This window comes from Anomaloglossus baeobatrachus, chromosome 10 (assembly GCF_048569485.1).
Source record: "Anomaloglossus baeobatrachus isolate aAnoBae1 chromosome 10, aAnoBae1.hap1, whole genome shotgun sequence".
Lineage (NCBI taxonomy): Eukaryota > Metazoa > Chordata > Amphibia > Anura > Aromobatidae > Anomaloglossus > Anomaloglossus baeobatrachus.
Window position 1 is genome coordinate 114,585,630 of NC_134362.1, and position 26,744 is coordinate 114,612,373.

General features: G+C 44.4%; 1 protein-coding gene across 1 annotated transcript in view; it reads left to right on the forward strand.

Annotated features, from left to right (window-relative positions):
• The window catches only part of KIAA1549L (KIAA1549 like), a 1,247,838-nt gene that overhangs the window by 939,206 nt on the left and 281,888 nt on the right, over positions 1-26,744 (forward strand).

Below are 26,744 nucleotides of genomic sequence, written 5' to 3' on the forward strand. Positions count from 1 at the left end.
TTAGATCCCCCCTAAGCCTTCGTTTGTCCAAACTAAATAACCCCAAGTTTAATAACCTGTCTTGGTATTGCAGCCCACCCATTCCTCTAATAATCTTAGTCGCTCTTCTCTGCACCCTCTCCAGTTCAGCTATGTCCTTCTTATATATCGGTGACCAGAATTGTACACAGTATTCTAAGTGCGGTCGCACTAGTGACTTGTACAGGGGTAGAACTATATTTTTTTCATGAACACTTATACCTCTTTTAATACATCCCATTATTTTATTAGCCCTGGCAGCAGTTGCCTGACACTGTCCACTAAAGTGAAGTTTACCATCCACCCATACACCCAAGTCTTTTTCTGTGTCTGTTTTACTCAGTGTTCTACAATTAAGTACATAATCATAAATGTTATTTCCTCTACCCAAGTGCATGACCTTACATTTATCTACATTAAACTTCAATTGCCACTTCTCAGCCCAATCCTCCAATTTACATAAATCTCCCTGTAATATAAAATTATCCTCCTCTGTATTGATTACCCTGCAGAGTTTAGTATCATCTGCAAATATTGAAATTCTACTCCGCATGCCCCCAACAAGGTCATTTATAAATATGTTGAAAAGAAGCGGGCCCAATACTCACCCCTGTGGTACCCCACTATGAACTGAGACCCAGTCCGAGTACGTACCATTAATAACCACCCTTTGTTTCCTATCACTGAGCCAGTTTTTAACCCAGTTACACATATTTTCCCCTATCCCCATTATTCTCATTTTATGTACCAACCTTTTGTGTGGCACCGTATCAAAAGCTTTTGAAAAGTCCATATACACAACATCCACCGCATTTCCCTGGTCCAGGCTTGAACTTACCTCTTCATAGAAGCTGATCAAATTAGTTTGACAGGATCGATCCCTCATAAACCCATGTTGATACTCTGTCATAAGGTTATTTTTCTTGAGATACTCCAGTATAGCATCTCTCAAGAAACCCTCAAAGATTTTACCAACCGTAGAGGGTTGGAATCAGACTCTATGTTTGTTTGCTTTCTACATTGAAGTCACTAGATAATGTCTTCTGTTTCAGTTCTTTTTGTCATGGATTCGTACTCCACATGAATTCGCTGTTCACAGAATACAAAAACACAGGTTTGAGCAGAACCTAAATCACTAACGGTTCAGTGGAATGGTAAAATGCTTGACACCAGGCAACAAACTTTATATTTTCAGGTCATTCTTTTTTTGCATATAGACCTACAATCTAACAAAAAAAACATAAATCTATGTAAATGTATGAAAATACATTATTTGTTACTACATAAATGCATACATACAAATTATATAACAATAATAAATAAACAAAACAATCCTCAAGACAATATATAAACAACCCCATAAAAATGTCACAAAAGCTTTGATACAAAATCCCTACTCACAAAACATAATCTCTAAATGGGACCCACCATCTAAAAATTATCTAGTTCTCCACATCAACTGTTAAGCGGGCTTTACAAGCTGCGATCTCGCTAGCGAGATCGCAAGCGATTGTACCCGCCCCCGTCGGTTGTGCAACACGGGCATATCGCTGCCCGTGTTGCACAACCTTGCTTACCCCATCACACGGACTTACCTGCCCTGCGACGTCGCTCTGGCCGGCGAACCGCCTCCTTCCTAAGGGGGCGGGTCGTGCGGCGTCACAGCGACGTCACACGGCAGGCGGCCAATAGAAGCGGAAAGGCGGAGATGAGCGTGACGTAAACATCCCGCCCACCTCCTTCCTTCCGCATTGCCAATGGAGGCAGGTAAGGAGATGTTCCTCGCTCCTGCGGTGTCACACATAGCGATGTGTGCTGCCACAGGAACGAGGAGCAACATCGCTAACATCCTGAAAACGATTTTTTGTTTCAGGACGGCCTCTCCACGGCAAATGATTTTGCCCTCTTTTGCGATCATTTAAGATCGCTCTTAAGTGTTACATGCTGCGATCTCGTCAATGACGCCGGATGTGCGTCACAAACAACGTGACCCCGACGATAATTCATTAACGATATGGTAGCGTGTAAAGCCCGCTTTAGGGTATGTGCCCACGATCATGACTCACTGCGTCCTGGACGCAGCGTGTCCTGACCTGCGGGTCCGCGAGTCTCATCTGCAGGAGACTGCAGCTGCTTGTACACACAATCAGGGTTCAGTACACTGCGGTCAACTGCTTGGGTTCTCCCTATGGAGGATGCATGCAAATCCGCAGCAAACAATTGACATGCTGCTGTCTGGGAAGACACATCGCAGGTAAGTGTTTGCCGTGGAAAAAACAAGCACAGTGGGAATGGGATTTCTAGAAATCCATCCACTATGCTTGTGTGACGCCCCTGACTCTATCAGGGTGTCACAGGGAACTGCACTCCTTTCTCTTATGGTGCAGAACTCACTCCCCCATGGTTCTGGGAAACTAACTGTTGGTATTGCTTCCATCACAACTCAAATCCTAACCACACCTCACACCACACCCTGTCAGGCACACCAGTGGGTGGTTGAGCTGGAAAAGGGCCATCCGCCTAGGGGTCAGGCAGGCTGGTGGGAGGGACATAGTCAGAAGAGTAGTGGCCCTCAGAGAGTGAGGAGCTGAGGGAGTTGGAGCTCCCTGTGGGACTCTTGGTTAGGTCACAGACAGTGGTCTGGGACCAGAGGAGTCGGAGACCCGGTCGCAGGCTATTGAAGAAAGGTGCGCAGACTTAGTTTTCTAGAACGGTCAGCACCGGAAAGTCCAGTAACTGGACCGCTACCGAGCACGGCAGGGTACAGGACCCTAGATCAGGGAGTAGCTTCACGCAACCTGGTAATTCACCTGTGGAGGACAGTGTCTTTATGAACTTTCCCCAAGAGCTCAGAGATCGAAGGCAACAACACAACGAGGATAATAGGGCTTTCCAGCTTATGCAGCCTGCAAAGATCCCAAGTGTCAGCCACCAAGAGCACAGCTCCCCTATCCAAGTATAGGGAGCGGGACCCCGACCGCTTCAGGCCGAAGGGTCACTCAGAAACATCTAAAATACATATGCATGGAGGCAGGCTCCAGACCTCTAGCGGTACCAACGGGGACTCAAGCTCCCCCGAGTGGCAGCGGCACCCAGAGACTTGGTTTACTTCTGTGTCAGAGTCTACTTAATGGTCGCACCAACATCCACACAGCCTGAGTGAGTACGCTGCTCCCCCTGCGTGAGGCCTGCCCTCACAGCCTGCACCATCCTATCCAACACCCATCTCCATCCAGAGTCCCGGGGTCTCCCCTACCCGTGGAGGGAACACCATCTGGCTGCCCCACTCCATCTCTCCCGGGTACTCCCATTGGCAGCGGCGGTACTCCCCTGACCGCGAACCACGGGTGGCATCACGAACTCTCCCCTTGTAAATATTCCACCTTCTCATTTGAAGTGGCCGCAAGCCCCCAGGTCCGGAGACCCTTGAACCACAGTAACCCCGGATCCGAGCAGTACGACTGCTGCAGGGGCGACACACTTGTACTGTACAACGCAGTGTTTTGGACGCAGTGAAAACACGCTACATCCAAAACGCTGCAAACATTGATCGTGGGCACGCACCCTTAATGCCTGTTGTGTGAGCAGGGATATTTTATAGAGTCTTTGTGTGATGTTATTTCAGGGAGTTTTTTTTGTCTTAACCGACTTATCAGTTCGTAGGAGTCCGCAGGAGCTAGAATACATTGGATGATTAGAGTGGAGAAGGGGATAGCAAGGGACAAGACCTAATCATGCAAAATTTACCACAATGTTCATTGCCTGGAGATATTATTCTGTTATATGAGGGAACAAGTGTATGAACAATATTGTACACCGGCAAGCAAAAGGGTAACAATGTTTTGAACTTTTGACTTTCAGGCCTTATATCTCACCATGCAATACAGCTTTGGGCATGAGACTACCTTCATTTTATAGACAATCTTCTTGGCTATCTCGTACATAAATTTGACTTGCAACCATTTAGCATATGATTAGTTATGCAGATTCTTGTCATACACATATACACTGGTAGGTACTGTGGTATTTTAGTCCTTTCCTCCTCTAAACTGGTTTGTGGCTCAGGTTCTGTAAATTTCTTTGGGAACCATCATTAAGATCCTTACTGCTGTTGCACTCATTTTTTTACGGGAGATTTTTTCTTTGGATGAACCTTATTTGTCCGCATTTTGCTTTTGATAGGCAAAGGTGCAATATCCTATTAATGTAAATGTATGCATAGGTGTATTCTACTGTTGGTGCAATCAGCCTTCCCTATGTCCTCTTTTCTTCTGTTTCTGTACCATTGGTATTTTAATTGTCACTGTAGTAAATAAATAAAATCATGTATTGCACTTTATACTTGAATCCTCCTGTTTCTTTGCATGTCTTTTGAGTATGTGTGCTCCCTCCTTATTACACAATTGTGTACGTTGGGGTTATTTGCCTAAATCCTGATGGATATTGTTATTTATTTTTTTCATGTCACTGCATTGTTACTGTTTTGCTCCTAAAAATCTAAAGTTAAATTTTTATTATTTTGTTAGTTATTTTGCAAATCCACCTTTGGCTTTCAACACTGCCTGAATGCTTTTAGGCATGCTCTCAATCAGATTCAAGCATGTCTTGACTGAAGTTTAACTTTAGATTTTTAGGAGCAAAACAGTAACAATGTAGTAACTTGACAAGAATCTGTATTACTAGACATATGCTAAATTGTTGCAAGTCAAAATCATATATGAGATATCCAAGATGATTGTCTCTAAAGTTAAGGTTCAAAGCTGTAGTAGATGGTGAGATATGGAGCCTGAAAGTCAAAAGTTCAAATCATTGTTACTCTTTTGCTCCTCACTTTATGTAAGTTGATTGACTTGTATCTTAGGGTTGCTTTTTGGTCCCAGTAAGAACCATGAACCAAGGCAAAACCGATATCATCAGAGCTGAAATAGACAGAACAGGACTCGAGTAACTGGGAACTAACGAACTAACATGGACTCAGGATTCAATATGGATGTTTGTAATCAAACAAGTACTGGGTCTACTATTCTGGGAATCTGGGAAGATTTAGAGAACACTACAATTCTATAATGTCGGGCAAAGGTTCTCCCAGACTGATTTCTCATATCCGCGAACATCATAATGGTAACCCTAATGTCTTGCGCTTTGCCGGCCTGCAGAGGGTTGCCCTCCCATCTAAGGGGGGCAACCTTCAGCAACTTTTGCTACAAGTTGAGGCTAAGCTAATTATTAATTATGGTGCACAAGGAGCATTGGGTTTAAATGATCGCGTGGATTTGTCAGTTTTTCTGTAGGTCCTCCCTGTGTTCATGCCTCTGAATATTTTGTATATTTCTCTGTATTCTTTCTCCCCCTGTTTTTAATGTAATTGTTTGGTAAAAAAAAAGTCCTGTTTTTATTATACTGTATTATCGCATGGCTTGTTTCATGTATGACATGTATTTTACATTCTCCATGCATGTTTTCATGTTTTTATGTGGCTTGCGACGCACCTGTGAGCACTCCTATATAAGGGGTAATGCTATAGCTCCACATATGGACCCGTGGAAGCCTAATTAATTAGACGAAATGGCCGTCGTCCTTTGCCTGGGAGCCAGCTCACGGCGCGTCTCCAGCCTTTTACCCTGCACCGATCAATAAACTGAAGTTCCTGCACAGCGGACGGAGTGCGGTCCCTTATTCCTCTCTTCTTCTCAGCTGTACGTGGACTCTCCTCTCGGACGAGCACCCCCGCTCAGGACATGGTAATTCGCAGCCCTCCTTGAGCAAACGTGTGCTACTACTAAGTGACATGCAGTGGTGCAGGACCCTCTCTATCTATCTGGTGTATTAGACTGTATCTCTGGTCCGTTGCACACTGCTTTTTGTCACTGGATTATACATTGGTGTGGCTCAGTGCGCTGAACTAGCGCTTTTATGGAAGTTTCCGATGGCTGTAATGAATTACCACCTGGTGCCACGGGCTTGCAGGCTGGACGGGCTGATGCCGGTTCCTTTTTTGGAGAGTGTAATTTTAAAAAGGACACGGAAGTTTTAGGAGTGAAAACATTGGAATATCGGATACAGACCTTGGCAGAAAAGGAAGTAAGATTATTTTGGACGATACAGTCTTTACAATCATATGTTGAATGTGACCGTGTCCCACGTGGATTGCGGATCATTAAGACTCTTTCACACTTCCAGGAGGACACTGCGTTTACCCAGCAATGGGAAAATATTCAATTAGAATGCTCTAAAAAAATTGTTGCACCTTGTATTGGATAAAAACAAGGAGGACTATGCTGTTCTAAATTCTGAATTGGATGCTTTAAAACAGCATACTCGATTAGGAATGTCCAATGATGATTGGAATGTATTTTGTTTGAAACTTGATAAAAGGTTGGTGATTGTGCAGACTGAGATTAAAAATAAAAAAAGAGAGAAATTTCTTAGAGATAAGAGGGACTACGAGAGGAAGCAGGTTTTCTGTTGGGCCGAGGATAACACCAAAAATTATAGACAGAGACCCTATATTAAGAAGAAGGGCACATTTGCCAACAGGGGGTACTGGACCACCGACTCCAGCGGCTCTGAGGATGTGGTCGCAGACCCCTCTGGGACTAATTATAACCAAAAAATCATATAGTGATAGGAGTAAATGTGAACAAAAACCAAAAGAAAAAAACTCCTAAAAGGTACTTTATTCTAATCAGTATTAAAAGTTATGAGTATAAAAACACTGCTCATCCATAATTATTACAGTGATACATTACAGTGGGTGTAATAGGGTGGTAGATCCGATTAGTGGGGACAGTGCTGGTTGTTTACTGTTCTCAAGGTAGGGGCAACACTAGTAGTTGCACTTTTTGCTCAGATAATATCAATACGTGGATTGGGGGATGAAATATCTATCCCTCCCTTTCCCCTACCTACCAGCGGAGGTGTACCATAAGTTATTGGGTACCCCCCGCTCCACGTCGTCTCTCCCTAGTATCTCCCTACAACTAGTCAGTCAAATCCGGGAGACCCACCACCAGATAGTCGTGCAAATAGTCACAATAAATAATTAAGATAAATAGATATATTACAGCCTTTTTTAGATATTCAATAGATCTCAGACCAAAAATTAATTAATATATATATATGGATGTAAAGTCCCAGCAGGGAATGACTTATCTGCCGAGACCATCCAGTATTCTATCCCGACGCGTTTCCCCCCTATATTTTTTCTAGGGGTTCATCAGGGGAATGATCCGAAGTAGATCTCTAGGAAAAATAACATATCCATGATATAATCTCTTGTTCTATTCCAATAATCTATAAGGTTCTCAAACAAACTGTGGAACTACTGATATTAACGTATAGAAGGGGACATACCTTATATCTTAATAAATGACGGTCAGAAAGACAGTGTGGCATCAGCCGCCCATAATAGGGCATTCAATCTGTAGTGAAACGCTGCTTTCAGTGTTCTGCAGGTCCCATAATATCGGCTATCATATCGTACAGCTTCCCTTAGTCTGCACTGTCTTATATGTACTTTAAAATCTTGCCGTTCCCGCCTCCCAGTTTCGCGCCGGAAGTGCTGGATATGTCACTTCCGCATCCGCTCCCTGGGACTGCATCGTGACGCGCCATAGTGATCAACCGGAAGTGATCTGAAGGTCACTTCCGCAGCTGCGCAGTATGGTGCGTTCCATGAATTACTAACCGGAAACAGTCATCCGGCGTCACTTCCGGTATACGTCTTTTCTATTCCTCCCCATATTCTGCGTACCACAATGCCTCACTGGAAGCAGTCAATGACATCACTTCCAGTGTACGGCTCCTCTAAGTATCCCCACACATGCTGCATACAATAGTTCCAGATCGGAAATAGCTAGTAGTATTAATTCCTAAAAAAAAACATGTTCTCCAGTCCTCAATCTCCTAACAACCATATGGTTTTTTCCCCCCTTGTTTTTAGGGATATGTGTAAGATACATGTTCCAGTATCTTATTTATATTATCTACCTAATATATATTGATGTCTCTAGTAAGTTTATGAATCTGGGGAGATTTAAGATGTTTCCATCTAATAGATCCCATATTGCCACACACATGATAATGGCCAATACCCACTTAAGGAAATCTATTTTCGGTTATATAGGAGTACTTGAGAGGCAATTGGAGGATAGGGAACCCTGATCTAAATGAGAACCTATAACCTAGTTGCACAAAGGTGAGTTAAATATATAGATAAGAATTCTGACAGCAGATATCACTGTCAGTCAAGACAACAACAAAATTGTCGAAAATTAGCCTGGCTACACTTGTACTTATGATACCTCTCGGGTATAGCATTATACACTCATTTGACACTCTTAAATAAAACTGGTGTAACTAAGGACCTCGTTAAGTCCATTTGGACTGACTGTATCGAGTAGGAATGTCCACCGTGCCTCTCTCTGAAGGATTTTAATATCCCAGTTCCCTTTCCTGATTGGCCTCGGGACGACTTCGATTCCCTGGAATCGTATGCTCTTTAAATACCCTTGGTGACACATGTTTACATGCCTCGCTATAGGCGTGTCACGTTTGTGAATTATGTCACCTATGTGTTCTCCTATGCGGACACGTAATTGACGTTTTGTCTTGCCAATATAACTAAGCGGGCATGTACAGGTACATCTATATACTAAGCCCTCCGTCCGGCAGTTCGCAAAGTCCCTAATATAGAAAACTCTTCCCGATTGATGATTGCTGAAGGTTTTGTTCTGATCAATGTAGGGGCAAAACTTACAAGACCCACACCTAAAAGTTCCGTGAGGCTTTCTTTCTAGCCATGAACCTGGTGCTTTTTCTGCCACATAGTGGCTATGGACCACAAAATCTTTGATAGTTTTGCCTCTTCTATAAGTAACGCTCGGATGGGGTGTGATGTATTCACAAATATCAGGGTCCGATCTTAATATCCCCCAATGTCGTCTTAGTATATGCATGATCTTACTATTTTCATCATCATATGAGCCAATCAGTCTAGTGATCTTTTCTTGTTCAGGTTTGGGCTTAGGGGCTAGCAATGTAGCCCTCTTTTGGCCCCAGGCAGACTTATAGGCTGTCTGAATTACGTGTTCAGGGTACCCCCTTTCTCTAAAGTTATCTCCAAGGCCAATTGCCCTCTGTTGGAAATCATGCAATGAGGAGCAGTTTCTCCTAAACCGGAGAAACTGCCACTTCGTAATACCCCTACGTAGGGTCTCAGGATGATGACTCTGCCACCTAAGCAAGCTATTTGTTGCCGTTGGTTTGCGATAGACTGTCGTCCCCAAGGTACCATCAATGTTTTTGGTTAGGAAGATGTCCAGGAACGGCAGTCTATCGCCTCCCACCTCACACGTAAACTTGAGTCCAAAGTTGTTGATATTTAAATGTGCTACAAACTCCAGAAAGGATGCTGCATCCCCCTTCCAGAGGACGAGGATGTCATCTATGTAGCGACCCCAGAAGATAATCTGGGGGTTCCACGTGACATCCTCGTCCCCAAAAACCACAACATCCTCCCACCAGCCCAGGACTTTACATCCATATATATATATTAATTAATTTTTGGTCTGAGATCTATTGAATATCTAAAAAAGGCTGTAATATATCTATTTATCTTAATTATTTATTGTGACTATTTGCACGACTATCTTTCTTTGGTGGTGGGTCTCCCGGATTTGACTGACTAGTTGTAGGGAGATACTAGGGAGAGACGACGTGGAGCGGGGGGTACCCAATAACTTATGGTACACCTCCGCTGGTAGGTAGGGGAAAGGGAGGGATAGATATTTCATCCCCCAATCCACGTATTGATATTATCTGAGCAAAAAGTGCAACTACTAGTGTTGCCCCTACCTTGAGAACAGTAAACAACCAGCACTGTCCCCACTAATCGGATCTACCACCCTATTACACCCACTGTAATGTATCACTGTAATAATTATGGATGAGCAGTGTTTTTATACTCATAACTTTTAATACTGATTAGAATAAAGTACCTTTTAGGAGTTTTTTTCTTTTGGTTTTTGCCCTCTGGGACTAACCCAGGGGTGATTAGAACTACTGTCCCTTTAGAAAACGCACCCGACGGGGGGGCAGGAAGAAACGCACGGGGCAGAGGGCGCAAGAGGAAATCTGTGTCCTGGCGGAATTGAATAGTCCCTTTGATTCTCAGTCTGGCGTTAGCACGATCATCAACCTTTCCTCTCATTCTTTGTCCCCTGACATGATTTCTGTACTTTCCAAGGGTCTGAAATTTTGTGTCCCTGAACCTTTTAATTTTGCTGAGTTCAGGGTGGATCTGTTCAAAGCTATCAGAAAGATCCATTTGTATAAACACTTTCAATCTGCACCGGTTGGTTTGGGTCCTATTCCGGAGGGGCATATCCCGTGCACCCTGAGTGGTGACCGCTTTGATATCACAGGTGCTTTTGACGCTGATGTGGTTCGGGACGCTGAGGTACTCCTTAGTCTGAACGAACCCCATCAGGGGCCTAGCCCTAGTGTGGATACTTCTGTTTTTCCAGTAAGCAGGTTTACTAAGGGGATTAAGTCGGATTTCTATCCCCCCACGGTGCCGGGTAATTTGGTTGATTTGTATCAGGACACTGTCCTAAAAGACATTGAGGCATTCATTTATCCTAAACCCACTCAGAATTTGAGTCAGGGTGAATTAACCGCAATTCCTACAATGCGGGGTTGGGAGGACACCGTGTTCCGCGAGGCGGATAAGGGCGGCAACGTTGTCCTCCTAACGCGGCAACAATATATTCAGGAATGTCTAAGGCAGTTGTCCGACAAATCTACCTACACCCCGTTATCTGGTAACCCTACCCAGGAATTTAATCATAGTATCATCATAGTATCATAGTTTTTCAGGTTGAAGGGAGACTCTAAGTCCATCTAGTTCAACCCGTAGCCTAACATGTTGATCCAGAGGAAGGCAAAAAAAACCCCAATGTGGCAAACAAGTTCCAATGGGGAAAAAATTTACTTCCTGACTCCACATCCGGCAATCAGACTAGTTCCCTGGATCAATACCCTGTCATAAAATCTAATATACATAACTGGTAATATTAAATTTTTCAAGAAAGGCATCCAGGCTCTGCTTAAATGTTAGTAGTGAATCACTCATTACAACATCATGCGGCAGAGAGTTCCATAGTCTCACTGCTCGTACAGTAAAGAATCCTCGTCTGTGATTATGATTAAACCTTCTTTCCTCAAGACGTAGCGGATGCCCCCGTGTTCCAGTCGCAGGCCTAAGTGTAAAAAGATCTTTGGAAAGGTCTCTGTACTGTCCCCTCATATATTTATACATTGTGATTAGATCCCCCCTAAGCCTTCGTTTGTCCAAACTAAATAACCCTAAGTTTAATAACCTGTCTTCGTATTGCAGCCCACCCATTCCTCTAATAATCTTGGTCGCTCTTCTCTGCACCCTCTCCAGTTCAGCTATGTCCTTCTTATAAATCGGTGACCAGAATTGTACACAGTATTCTAAGTGCGGTCGCACTAGTGACTTGTACAGAGGTAGAACTATATTTTTTTCATGAACACTTATACCTCTTTTAATACATCCCATTATTTTATTAGCCCTGGCAGCAGTTGCCTGACACTGTCCACTAAAGTGAAGTTTACCATCCACCCATACACCCAAGTCTTTTTCTATGTCTGTTTTACCCAGTGTTCTACAATTAAGTACATAATCATAAATGTTATTTCCTCTACCCAAGTGCATGACCTTACATTTATCTACATTAAACTTCAATTGCCACTTCTCAGCCCAATCCTCCAATTTACATAAATCTCCCTGTAATATAAAATTATCCTCCTCTGTATTGATTACCCTGCAGAGTTTAGTATCATCTGCAAATATTGAAATTCTACTCCGCATGCCCCCAACAAGGTCATTTATAAATATGTTGAAAAGAAGCGGGCCCAATACTGACCCCTGTGGTACCCCACTATGAACTGAGACCCAGTCCGAGTACGTACCATTAATAACCACCCTTTGTTTCCTATCACTGAGCCAGTTTTTAACCCAGTTACACATATTTTCCCCTATCCCCATTATTCTCATTTTATGTACCAACCTTTTGTGTGGCACCGGATCAAAAGCTTTTGAAAAGTCCATATACACAACATCCACTGCATTTCCCTGGTCCAGGCTTGAACTTACCTCTTCATAGAAGCTGATCAAATTGGTTTGACAGGATCGATCCCTCATAAACCCATGTTGATACTCTGTCATAAGGTTATTTTTCTTGAGATACTCCAGTATAGCATCTCTCAAGAAACCCTCAAGGATTTTACCAACCGTAGAGGTTAAACTTACCGGCCTATAATTTCCCGGCTCAGTTTTTGTCCCCTTTTTGAATATTGGCACCACATTTGCTATGCGCCAGTCCTGCGGTACTGACCCTGTTATTAAGGAATCTGAGAAGATTAAAAATAATGGTCTATCTATCACAGAACTCAATTCCTGTAGTACTCTGGGGTGTATGCCATCCGGGCCCGGAGATTTGTCAACCTTAGTGATTTCGAGGCGGCGGCGTACTTCCTGCTGGGTTAAGCAGGTAATATTCAAGGGTGAATTTATGGTATCACTGGTCATGTCATCTGCCATGGCATTTTCTTGTATAAAAACCGTAGAAAAAAAGTCATTCAGCAGGTTGGCTTTACCCTCATCCCCTTTCACCATTTCACCAAGACTATTTTTAAGGGGGCCAACACTATCGCTTTTCAGTTTTTTACTGTTTATGTAGTTAAAGAATATTTTAGGATTATTTTTACTTTCTCTCGCAATGAGTCTCTCTGTCTCAAACTTAGCTAACTTAATTTGCTTTTTACATATTTTATTTAATTTTCTATAATTATATAATGCCTCATCACTACCTACCCTCTTTAATTATTTTAAGGCTTTCTGTTTTTCTTTTATTGCTTCCCTTACAGCTCTATTTAGCCATAGGGGTTTCCTCCTATTTCTAGCATGTTTGTTCCCATAGGGTATATTTTCTGCACAAGCCCTATTCAGGATGCTCATAAAAGTCTCCCATTTGCTTTGTGTACTTTTATTACTTAGTACATCATCCCAGTTTATTGCACTAAGATCATCTCTCAACCGTTTAAAATTTGCTTTCCTGAACTTTAGTGTCCTTGTAGCCCCTCTACTAGACATCTTACTAAAGAATACATGAAAACTTATTATTTTGTGATCACTATTCCCCAAGTAACCCCCAACTTCTATATTTAAGAAGTCTTTGGTGCGGCTTTTGGATAAGTATGTCAGCCTAGGTTTTCTCTCACAGGCGCAGGTGGATAAGTTGATCCCCCCTTACCCCACGAAGCCTTGCTGGTATTGTATACCCAAAATCCACAAGAGTAGGGATAATCCTCCCGGCCGTCCAATAGTGCTGGTATTGGCTCTTTAACAGAGCCTTTATCACACTATTTGGACTGGCTGCTAAGACCCATTCTTAGCCATATCCCCTCTTATGTTCAGGATACTGGCGACTTCTTGGAATTGCTCAAGGGTATAACATGGCAGCAAGGCTTCCAACTAACATCAATTGACGTGGAGAGCTTGTACACCCGCATTCCCCAACGTTTGGGGGTGCAAGCTGTTAAGGAAATGGTGGCACAGAGTGGGAAGGATGTCCGTTATTGCGATTTCGTGGAAGAGTCCCTCGATTTTGTTCTTTCTAGGAACGCTTTTACTTTTTTGGACCATTGGTACCTGCAGTGCGGGGGTACCGCTATGGGTACCCCTGTCTCATGTGCCATGGCCAATATAATCCTGGGATCTTTCGAAAGCAAGTATGTGTTTTCGGATACCAACCCCTTTTTGAGGTACATTCGCCACTATTTGAGGTATGTGGACGACATATTCATTGTATGGGATGGCACGGAGGATTTATTCTCTGATTTTGTGTCACATCTTAACAACTTTAAAACAATGAATATGTCTTTCACTTCCTCTTTTGGTGGCGATACCCTCAATTTTCTGGACATTGAGGTTTCCATCAGGGATGGTAATATTCACACTCAATTGTTTAGGAAACCAACGGCATCCAACTCACTCTTGCATTTTCACAGCGCACACCCCTTTCATACTAAGACGGCTTTGCCGTATAGTCAGTTTTTGCGGGTACGTAGGGCTAACAGCTCTGAGGAAACTTTTCTCCAGCAGTCAATGGAACTGAAAGAAAGACTTCAGCAAAGGGGTTATCCTGACAAGCTGATCAATTCTGCTTTTGAGAGGGCTAGAGTTGATGTCCATCGACCTAACCAGAAAATCCGCTCTGATAGAAGGGTTGATGACTTGAACAGATTTGTGTTCAGTTTTAGGTTTGGACCTTTGGAACATGTCATTAGGAGGACTTTATGTAGGCATTGGCACATCCTAGAAAGAGATCCTACTTTGGTTGATATGACAAAAACTAATCCTTTGGTCACGTTTAGATGATGCGGTAACCTACGGGATAAACTAGTGAGAAACAGACTTACTAGCCCCTCTGTGTGGCTTGATAGATGCTGCCCACCGGGTAACTACCGGTGTGGCAGTTGCAGATTTTGCAACTTACATCTCACTGGCCAATCCCTACAGGTTAGTTCACATTCGCATTCTGTCCACCAGTTTATTTCATGTAAAACTAAGTACATTGTCTATGTGATTCTCTGCCCATGTGGCAGGTTTTACATAGGCAAAACAATCAGGTGTTTATACATTAGATTTAGAGAACACTACAATTCTATAACGTTGGGCAAAGGTTCTCCCAGACTGATTTCTCATATCCGCGAACATCATAATGGTAACCCTAATGTTTTGCGCTTTGCCGGCCTGCAGAGGGTTGCCCTCCCATCTAAGGGGGGCAACCTTCCGCAACTTTTGCTACAAGTTGAGGCTAAGCTAATTATTAATTATGGTGCACAAGGAGCATTGGGTTTAAATGATCGCGTGGATTTGTCAGTTTTTCTGTAGGTCCTCCCTGTGTTCATGCCTCTGTATATTTTGTATATTTCCCTGTATTCTTTCTCCCCCTTTTTTTAATGTAATTGTTTGGTAAAAAACAAAATAAAACAAAAACGTCCTGTTTTTATTATACTGTATTATCGCATGGCTTGTTTCATGTATGACATGTATTTTACATTCTCCATGCATGTTTTCATGTTTTTATGTGGCTTGTGACGTTACCTGTGAGCACTTCTATATAAGGGGTGATGCTATAGCTCCACATATGGACCCGTGGAAGCCTAATTAATTAGGCGAAACGGCCGTCGTCCTTTGCCTGGGAGCCAGCTCACGGCGCGTCTCCAGCCTTTTAACCTGCACCGATCAATAAACTGAAGTTCCTGCACAGCGGACGGAGTGCGGTCCCTTATTCCTCTCTTCTTCTCAACTATTCTGGGAATGTTAACCAAAACCAGAAAGTGTCTTGATACGACTAAAAGGGGCACCAATCCATGTCACAGTCATACAAGTCTACTCACCCACAACAGATGCTGAGCATGAGGACGTTAAACTATTCTACGCTCAAGTTCAAGAAGAAATAGAGACAACCCCAAAACAATACTTACTCACTATTATAGGAGATTTTAATGCAAAAGTGGGCCATGACAGACATGGAACTATTTTTGGAAACTTTGGACTTGAACAAAAGGCTGGAGGAAGATTCATTGATTTTTGTATGACAATTAAACAGTTCATCACAAACACATTTTTCCAAAATTACAATTGGAGACATCACCAAATGGGGCCTATAAGAATCAGTTGACTTTATATGTGTTTGTCAAAGATGACGTTGTCAATCAATACTGCGAACACAGGACCAGGAGTTGACTGTGGAACTGATCAGGAACTTTTGACAGCAAAGATTAGAGTCAAGCTGTGCAAACGGACTAGAAAACAGGTCCTTTTCAACTTCCATTTGATCAACATACCAGACATCTTTTGGAACAGTCTGCACATCTGATTCATAACACTGGATATGGATGAAAGAAAGCCTGATGAATCATGGACACATATAACGACTATTATTACTGAAGAAGCCAAGAAGACAATAAGGCTGCCTTCACACTATGTTTTTTTAACATGCGTCATGAACGTTTTTTTGCTGCAAAAGTGGATCCTGCTTTTACAGCAAAAAAACGCATGCAAACGCATGTTTTATTTTGCAGGATCCTGTCACTTTAAGTTTATGGGCGGGCATTGGAGTCATGTGATCGAGAGTGAGGGGAACTGAACGTGAAAGACTGGGAGCCAACATCTGACAGCTGTGGAGGCTCGTAACCAAGGTAAACATCGGGTAACTTGCTTGGATACCCGATATTTACTTTGGTTACGAGCGTCTGCAGCTGCTAGGAGCCGGTTCCCTGTACACGTAACCAAGATAAAGATAAACATCGGGTAACTAAGACCACGGTTACCCAATGTTTACCTTGGTTACGAGCGTCCTCCACTCTCGGGTGGGGGAGAGTGGAGGGAGAGGGAGGGAGGTGGAGAGAGAGACTGATCACGCGAGGCTGGTTTCTGGGCATGCTCAGTAGAGCAAGCAGGATCCTGTCTATCAGCATGCCAGCGTTCACATACGTTTGCGTGCAGTATAGTCAGGATCCAGCAATTTGCAGTAATTGGATGCAGCTCAAAAACGCTACAAGTAGCGTTTTTGAAAAAAGTTAAAAAACTGCAAGTCGCTGGATCCTTACTATAACGCACGCAAACTCAAGTGAACGCATGTTGACGCAAATCCATTGCAAATGCATTGAAATGAAAACGCATTTGCACTGCATCCGTTTTGTCGTTAAAAAAAGTTCATGACGGATGTTAAAAAAACGTAGTGTGAAAGCAGCCTAAACAAGAGGCAGAAGAGACCCTTGCAGCCATTGTTCACAGAAGAAACCCCAAAGATCATTGAAGAAAGACAAATAGCAAAAACAAAGGGTAACAAGCAATACGTAGACATCATTCAAGCAGACAAAGAACTTGATTACCAAAAGATATTAGTGGCTGCTGGACAAGTCCTGAACAGGAGGCATGTGTCACTGAAGTGGCAAGCCTCTGCAATGTAGGAAATGGAGAAGCAAGCTCCAACCATGTATAGTGCTGAGAGGTGTTTTAATGGGTCCGGGATTTTGGAATGTCCACTAGAGTTGGGTGGGACTGGCCGTTCCATTACCTCTAGTTTCAGGATTTGGGAGAAGATTTAAAAGGCAGTTCAGCCTCATTTACTGTTTGGCACTAGAAATGTAAACAACTCTGTTAATGCTGTCTGTTGGCGAGTGGTAAAAAACCTCTTGGAGTTGAACTCCTTGTCAAGAGTTAAGAGATAGCTGGACATTAAAACTGAAACCGGAAATGATAGTGAACCGAACATTTTGAAGGATGAAGTCGTTGCTGCAATAAAGCTTCTGTTAAAAAACAACACGCCTGGATGTGACAATATTCCAATAGACCTAATGAAGTCTTCTGAAGCAGCAGTTGATGTCATCACATGCCTCTGTCAACAGATATGGATAACTGGTAAATGGTCCAAGGACTGGACAAGATCAGTATTTATTGCTATTTTTAAAAAGGGAGAAGCTACCAAAGGGATATGCTACCAACTGTGGAACCTATCGGACTATTGTGCTCATACCACAGCCAGCAAAATACTACTGAAGATCCTACAAAAACGGCTACAGCCTTACTTTCACAAGAGCTGCCAGAGGAACAAGCAGGATTCTGAAAAGGCAGAGGCATAAAAGATTAATTTTTAACATTAGATGGATAATGGAAAAGGCCAAGGAATCCAACAGAGTTCTAGTTTTGCTTCATCAACTACAGCAAAGCTTTCGACAGTGTTGATACACAGGAACTCTGGAATACCATCAAATATATGGGTGTGCTAAACCATCTGATCAGTCTCATTATAAACTTATATATCGACTGAGAAGCAACAGTCTGAACAGAACACTGTGATTCAGAATGCTTCAAAGTAGAGTGAGGTCTCAGACAAGGTCGCATCTTGTCACCATTTCTCTTCAAATTACATGTAGAAGCTATTTTCAGGAGGGCTGAAGTTGCCGAAAAAGAAGGAATCTAAATTGTTGAACGAATTATCAACAATCTTAAATACGCAAATGATACAAAACTGATAGCCACAAGCATACATGGATTGAATTACTTATTACAGAATGGAAAGCTCAAACATGGGACTCCTACTAATTACAAAGAAGACAAAGATATTGACTACTGCTAGGTATGACTGAGACACATTTAAGATGGATGGCAACGAACTGAAGCTGTAAAGGCATTCAACCTGCTAGGATCAATGATCACTCAAGATGATGTGAAGACACCGGAATTCAATAAATAGGAGAATAGCTATGGGCAAATCAGCAATGAAGTCACTGAACTAGGTTTTCAAATCGAGGAACAGAGTCTGGTCTTTTCTGTAGTAATGTATGGATGCAAAACCTGGACGATAAAGAAACAAGACAGAAGAAGAATCAACGCAATCAAAATGTGGTGCTGGTGAAGGATGTTATCAATACCATGGATGGTAAAAAGAACAAACAAATCAAGCCAGGCATGTCACATGCTATGATTTACCTACTTTGGACACATCATTCAAAGAGAGCATTGACTGGAGAAGGACATAATGGTCTGCAGAATAGAAGGAACAAGGCGAAGAGGAAGACCAGCAACACAATGGCTTCTTATAATCGCTATAATGATGAAGAAGACTCTGGTGGACCTCTCTAGGCTTTCACAAGATTGATGTTCCTACAGAACGTTCATCCATAAAGTCACCATGGCTCGAGCTTGAGCTGAAGGCCGTTAAATAATAATAATAATAATTCTGGCTCAGAGAATTACACTGCCCAATATAATGTGAACAGCACTTTAAATTATGAATAATAATTGAGGGAGGGCAGCTGCGAAATTAGCTATGGGGCCCAGGAGTTTAAAAAATTCAGCGCCACTTTTAGCGTTTTTGTTTTATTCACCTCTGGAGTTGTGCTTCTAATCTAAGTTCCCTGACCGTACTCATATACTCATTCTCATCTTCCATCACTACCGCTTTGTTCGGTCATCTGCAGTTTATGCCTTGTTGTCAGCTCCATTGTTTCATTGCTCAAGCCTGTGGTCACTCTTCAATATGAGTCTAGGGGAGCCTTGTTCTGACTCTCATAGACTTGCATTGAGAGCTTGTGAAGTAACTTCTAACTTCTGGCCATTCAGAAGTTGCTTCCACAAAATGGAGCCGCAAGACTGGAGCGACATCAGTAAAAGGTAAAAACGCTAGTGTGTATAAGAATGGGGGTAGGGGGCTTAGATTAAAACCACCAATCCAGCACTGAAAAAAAACAAACGCTTCAGTGGTGCATTAAGGCCTTGCTCCCATGTGTGTTTTACATGGATGAGTGCAATCTGCTAACACATCAGATTGCACTCACACCAATGTTAAACAATTAGGCAGTGTGCATCTGCGATTTATTTTTTTTCATGTCAAATTGGCATCAGAAAATAATTGTTGCATGCTGCGTTTGGCAGCGTATATCGATCACATTCACCCATACAAGTCTATAGGTGTGTGTGAAACATCGGATTGCACTGATGACATGTGATATACGCAGAGACAGGCAGTGGGAAGATGGAGACATGAATCTCTCCCTCTTCTCCACACCTGAGGTCCGACTCTCACATGCAAGGGAATCGATTTGCAGTAACATGACACTCGGATCACGCCGCAGCAGAGTCTGAGACAAAGGTCATTAGCAAATTGCATCCCAGAGCGAGGCCTAAATCTGGGAATTTACTACAAGAAGTAGTTAACCCGGGTTCACACCATAAAGAGTTAATGTGCTTTCTCATGCAGTAATAGTAGTTGATGTGGAAATATATGCAGGCACGAGCTTCTGTCATGACAGCAATTTGTCTTTATTATACGTTTTTATGCAGAAATCAATGAAGATGGTGACACACTCCTTTCCACCATGAGGCTCTCACTAGAAGGATAAGATTTACATATATTAATAACTGCAGACCAAAGCAGACATTTATATTTTTGTGGGGAAGTAGCCTCAGATTAGGCACTAAAGCAATGTGGAAGGAAAAAATGAAAATGTTACTTTTTCCTCCCAAAATGTTACTTTAGCCCCAGATTTTGCATTTTCAGAAGGGTAAGAGGAGAAAATGGATTGTACAACTTGTTGTGAAATTTCTCTTTAGTACGCTGATACCCCATATGTACTGGAAAAATACTGTTTTGGCCCACGGCAGGGCTCTGAAGGGAAGGAGTGCCATTTGACTTTTTGAACTCAACATTTGCTGGAATCGTTAGTGGACGTCATGTTGTGTTTGGAGAGCCCTTGATGTGCCTAAACAATAGCCCCCCACAAGTGACCCCATATTGGAAACTACACCCCTCAAGGATTTTATCTAGATGTTTGGTGAGCACTTTGAACCCCCATATACATCACAGAATTTATGAAAAAATACGTTTTTACCACAAAAATGTTGCTTTAACCCCAAATCTTTCAGTTTCACATGAGTAAAGCCTGCTTTACACGTTGCAATTTCGCATACGATATCGTATGCGATTTGCAATGCCCTTATCGTATGTGTGGCACGTTCAATTTGTTATATATATATATAATTGCCTTATTCTGTCTGTCTGTCTGTCTTACTCCAAAATGACGTCATTACAGTGACAACCGTCGCCACACTGCGCGCGCTAAAGAGCCTGCAACCAACGGCTCAGCTAACTGAACAGCCCGAACTACGGGCTGACAGGACGACGCCCGACACTTTTCCCCTTACCCACATGGAGCCCCTACTCCCCGGTAAGTGCTGCACCCCCAGGAGCCCACACCGGCAACCCAGCCGACACATACCCACTGCTCGCCTCCGCCCCCCGCATACATTACCCCACTTGGCTCCACCCCCCCGCACTCCGCCCTCCGCATGTATACACTGAACACACACACACGAATAGTCACCTGTCCCCAGTCATGCAGTCCCCTGCACTGACGTCCTCAGTGCCATGGCCCCGCTCGGTTTTGCCCCCCTCACACATTACCCCGCTCGGCTTCACCCACCCCCGGACTCTGCCCCCCGCACACATTACCCCGCTCGGCTCCGCCCCCCCGCTGCCCGCCCTCCGCATGTATACACTGAACACACACACACACCTGGATAGTCACCTGTCCCCAGCCATATAGTCCCCAGAACTGACATCCTCAGCACCATGGTGCTGCTCGGCTCCACCCACCCCGCACTCCGCCCCCCCGCACACATTAGGCTGCTTTCACATTTGCGTTGTGAGGTATCCATTGTGTGACGCATGTAATGGATGTGTTGCAAATAGTGTGCTAATAAAGTAATGGATTCCTGTAAAAGAACGTTTTGCGTTTTGTTTTGTTTTTTTTTCTTTTTTTTAATGTTTTGCCGGGAAAAGGAGATTTGCAGTCGGGAGGAGAGAGAGAGAGAGAGAGAGAAGTAACCGCAAATCCCCTGAGTGACTGCAGTGAGCTGCGCGATCAGCTGTGCCGTCACTCAGGTGACCTGCGGCCACAGCTGCAGTCCTCCACCCAAGAGCTGTGTCCGCGCGTCACCTGAATGAGGGCACAGCTGATCACGTGGCTCACTTCAGTTGCTTCGTGGAGCAGATAGAGAGCGGTCGTGTTTTACTACCACTCCTGTCAGCTTCATGTAGCAATGCTAAAAGCGTCGTGGGACCTCTGTGGATTACGTCAGACCTGGAGGGGTATTTGGGGGTTTAATAAAGTGGTGGAAGAGGTTTTTTTTTGTCTTTTATTCCAAATAAAGGATTTTTTCGGGTGTATGTGTTTATTTTCTTTAACTTACAGGTTAATCATGGAAGGTATCTCGGGGAGAAGCCTGCCATGATTAACCTAGGACTTAGTGACAGCTATGGGCTGCTGCCATTAACTCCTTATTACCTCGATTGCCACTGCACCAGGGCAATTCGGGATGAGCCGGGTAGAGTCCCGGGACTGTCGCATCTAATGGATGCGGCAATTCCGGGCGGCTGCTGGCTGATATTGTTAGGCTGGGGGGCTCCCCATAATGTGGGGCTCCCCATCCTGAGAATACCAGCCTTCAGCCATGTGGCTTTATCTTGGCTGTTATCAAAATTGGGGGGACCACACGTCGTTTTTTTAAAATTATTTATTTATTTATTTTACTGCACGATATAGACCCGCCCACCGGCGGCTGTGATTGGTTGCAGTAAGACAGCTGTCACTCAGCGTGGGGGCGGGTCTGACTGCAACCAATCATAGGCGCCGGTGGGCGTGGGAAGCAGGGAATACGAGATTGAATAATGAGTGGCTGGCATTTTCAAAAGAGGAAAAGCTGCCGGAGCTTTGTGATAGCAGTGCAGTGCCGCGCCCGTGATTGGTGAGTATGAGAGAGGGGGGAAGAGGAGGGAGAGAGACCAGGAGTGATTTTAAATGATTTTGATCGTTCTGCTGGACATGCTGAGCATGCTCAGTAGAATGTGATGGAATTTGTCAGCGGATTACGCCGCTTAGCGCATAGCGGCGGAATCCGCCACCATAGACAATCATTAGACATCATGGAGTATTCCAACGGAATCTGTCAATGTGCGTTATTTTAACGACCCATAAAACGCTACATGTAGTGTTCCCTCTGCCCAACGCTGCGTCAAAATAACGACTTAGCGTAGTCCAGCGGATGCAACGCAGACACTTGCGTTACAGTGCGTCGTCAATACAAGTCTAGGGAGAATAGCGCAGTGCGTTAACGGACTGCGCTATTCTCCATAGCGGCGGATTGCGCTGAACGCAAGTGTGAAAGCGCCCTTACCCCGCATGATGGGGGCACATGTCAGGATGGTGGCTGCACCACGATGGGGGCACATACCAGCATTGGGCCACATCACAGAATCAGCATATTTTTACTTAAATTTACACTGTTTATGGCCTTCTTTCGTTACAAGCCATGGACATCATTAAACATTAGACTCATCTATTAAAACTATTCCTTCTGTTGTTTGTCATTTTAAAACCAATAAACAATTATAAGAATGCTAAATTAAACCTAACCCATCCAGTCCATTCATTACCTTATTATTCAATCTGCTAACCTCCATACACATTCTAGACAACCTGATACGTTAAAATCAGGCCACCTTCTAGTAAATATATAAAAATATTAAAAATATATTGGATACCTGCATTTATGGAGGTTGTTTGTATGGTTTTTAAAGATGTAATGTAGATTCAAAGTAGTATACAGAGTTCCACTAGTGTAGGAAAAACAAAAGGTTTAAAATGAGTATGTGACAAAAAGGCGGGGGGGAGGGGAGAGGGGGGATCGGGTAAAGGATTACAGTGGAGTTATAAGTGTAAACTTGCCTTTTTGGGTTCCCAGATGGAGATAGGGTTTGTAGTTTCCCTAGATAGTGGACTCAGGAGGGGCAGCAAGGGTGTATATGTGGCGCCCCTGAGTGTCAGGTGCCACAGGGTATTGAATCTAACCCTGGATTCCTTGAAGACCAGTGACGGTAAACACCACAAACACACACATCCACACCCTTTTCCCCAGACTGGGTAACAGGCTAGGGACGATGAATGGCTGTTACGGGGGGCTGTCTGATAATAACCGAAAGGAGTATCAGACAGTCAGGGTCCACCGTGCAAAGACTTTGCTGCAGACTATGGCAGAGTGCAATACCTCTGTTAACTCACAGAAGGATATAATAAGTAAGTAAAGCAATTCCTCCCTTACTTGGAGGGTGTGTGGAATGATCTCTGTTAATAATCACAGAGACAAAGGCAATGTGTGCGAAATGGCACCTACCTAGGTCCGCTCTTCTAGTGGTGCAAAAGAGACGAACAGCAGCGTAAGCCGCACAAAGCTCCTACCTGCGTTTGCTCCACTAGTGTGCGAGGACACGAACCACTAGATATGGCACCTGCCTAGGTCCGCTCTTCTAGTGGTGCAAAAGAGACGAACAGCAGCGTAAGCCGCACAAAGCTCCTACCTCTGTTCGCTCCCCTAGTGTGCGAGGATACGAACAACTGCCAGATGCAGTATAAGGAACGTTACCCTAGCGGCAACGTCCACCTACGAGTAGAATCACAAGGCCCAGCCAGACCATGTGCCTCAGGCACCTGCCTATGTCCGCTCCCCTAAGAGGTAAGGATACGGACAGCAGCCGAAGCTGTAAGGTATAAGAACGCTACCCTGCCGGTAGCGCTCACCTAGCATAGACAGAGGAATGCCTAGAGGAACGCGCACAGAGCGTCTACTCATATACATGAACCAAGAGGACTGAGCACCATGCGGCGTGTGTCAGGGTCTTATATAGACTCTGTGCCTCATCCAAGATGGAGGACACCAGAGCCAATCCGCTGCCAGAACGACAGGAGTGACGTCATGCTGGCCTATCACCGAGCAAGACGTCACAAGCACATGACCAGCGACCAATCGGCATAGAAGGTGTCAGAGACATGTGACCTCGTGTCAGCGATGATGTCACCCGCACATGTGCAATGGCTCCAAGATTGGACTTAGTCTCCGGCGCTCGCACATGGGCAGTAGCAAGAAATCTGGACTTAGTCTCCAGCGCTCGCACATGTGCAGTAGCAAGAAATCTGGACATAGTCTCCAGTGCTCGCAGCAACCGTAACAGTACCTCCCCCTCAAGGGCCCCCCTCCCGGCGACGCAGGTAATCGGCAACTAAGTCGGGAGCATGGACAGCCTCCTCAGGCTCCCAAGAGCGATGTTCCGGGCCATAGCCCTCCCAATCTATAAAGAAGAACCTGCGCCCTCTAACCATCTTAGAACCAACTATGGCTCGTACCTCATAGCTAGAGCGAGAGGAATCAGAGGCAGGAGAGTGCACTTCACGAGCGTGAGGTAAAATAGCCGGCTTTAGCAGTGAGACATGGAATTTGTCATGAATCCTAAGATGGACAGGTAACTTCAATTGATAGACTACAGGATTTACCTGTCGAAGAACCTCATAAGGACCCAGGAAGCGAGGAGCAAATTTGAGGAGCTCACTCTAAGTCTCACGTGTTTTGCAGAGAGCCACACAAAGTCCCCTGGAGAAAAGACAGGAGCCGGGCGACGAAACCGATCGGACACCGTCTTCATACGGTCCTTAGCTGCTTGGATCGACTCTTGAGTCCGATCCCAAACCTCTCTGGCATTAGTTGCCCAGTCGGCCACAAGAGGAGGAGGTGCAGCAGCGGGAAACGGTACCGGTACCCTAGGGTGTTGCCCATTATTGAGTACGAACGGTGTCTGCCCAGTGGCCTCAGCCAGCGAATTGTTAAGGGCAAATTCTGCCCAGGGTAGGAGGGAGGACCAGTTATCGTGGTTCTCAGCAACAAAGTGTCGAAGGTATATAATCATAGATTGATTGGTACGTTCAACCAAACCATTAGTCTCCGGATGGTATGCCGAAGAGAGATTCAACTCAATTTGCAGAAGGCTACAAAGCTCTCGCCAGAAACGGGAAGTAAATTGCGGGCCTCTATCACAAATGATACGATCTGGCATCCCGTGAAGCCTAAAGACATGCTTGAGGAATAGTTTGGCTAGTACCCTGGAAGATGGGATTCTCGATAACGGTACGAGATGAACCATCCGGGAGAAATGGTCCGTAATGACCCACACAAATCTATGTCCCTGTGAACATGGAAGATCACCCACAAAGTCCATGCCTACCACCTCCCATGGTCTATCTGGCACTGGTAAAGGATGCAAGAGCCCAGCCGGTCTCTGCCGTAATGGACGGTTGCGAGCACACGAGTAGCAGGAACCGACATATCTCTTGACGTGGCTGGCTAAGTGTGGCCACCAATACCACCTCTCCAGTAACTCTCGTGTCCGCCTAATACCAAAATGCCCACCCACCTTTGAGGTGTGGGCCCATGACAGTATATCATTCTGTCGATCAGGCGGAACAAAGGTCTTGCCCGGTGGGATTTGGTCTAACGTCACAGGGGAGAGCGTATGAAAAACCCTGGAGGGAAGGATAAGACGAGGTTCGTCAATCTCTTCCTGGGTAGAAAGCATAGAGCGAGACAGGGCGTCTGCCTTGTTATTCTTACTCCCAGACAAATAGTTGATGGAGAAGTGAAAGCGGGAGAAAAACAAGGACCAGCGGGCTTGGCGAGGATTCAGACGCTGAGCGGTTTGTAAGTACGTCAGATTCTTATGGTCTGTATAGACCTGGAAAGGATGTTTCGCTCCTTCCAGCAAGTGACGCCACTCCTCCAAGGCTAATCTCAAGGCGAGCAGTTCCCTATCCCCAATGGTATAGTTTCTCTCTGCCGGTGAAAAGGTTTTAGCAAAGAAGAAACACGGCCTTTTTCTACCTGCACCGTTCTTTTGATACAAGTCCGCACCAGCACCCACTGAAGAGGCAACAACCTCTAAGAGGAAGGGCTTACTCTCATCGGGTCTTTGAAGAACGTGAGCAGTTGAAAAGTGTCTTTTTACTGCCTCAAAAGTCTGAGATGTCTCAGTAGACCAGGCTTTGGGATTAGCACCTTTCTTAGTCAAGGCCACCAAAGGGGCCACCAAAGTAGAAAAATGGGGTATGAACTGCCTGTAATAATTTATGAATCCTAAGAAGCGTTGCACTGCCTTCAAGGAATGAGGTTCGGACCATTGCAGGACAGCAGAGAGCTTCGCAGAATCCATAGCCAGACCCTCTTGTGAGATAATGTAACCCAA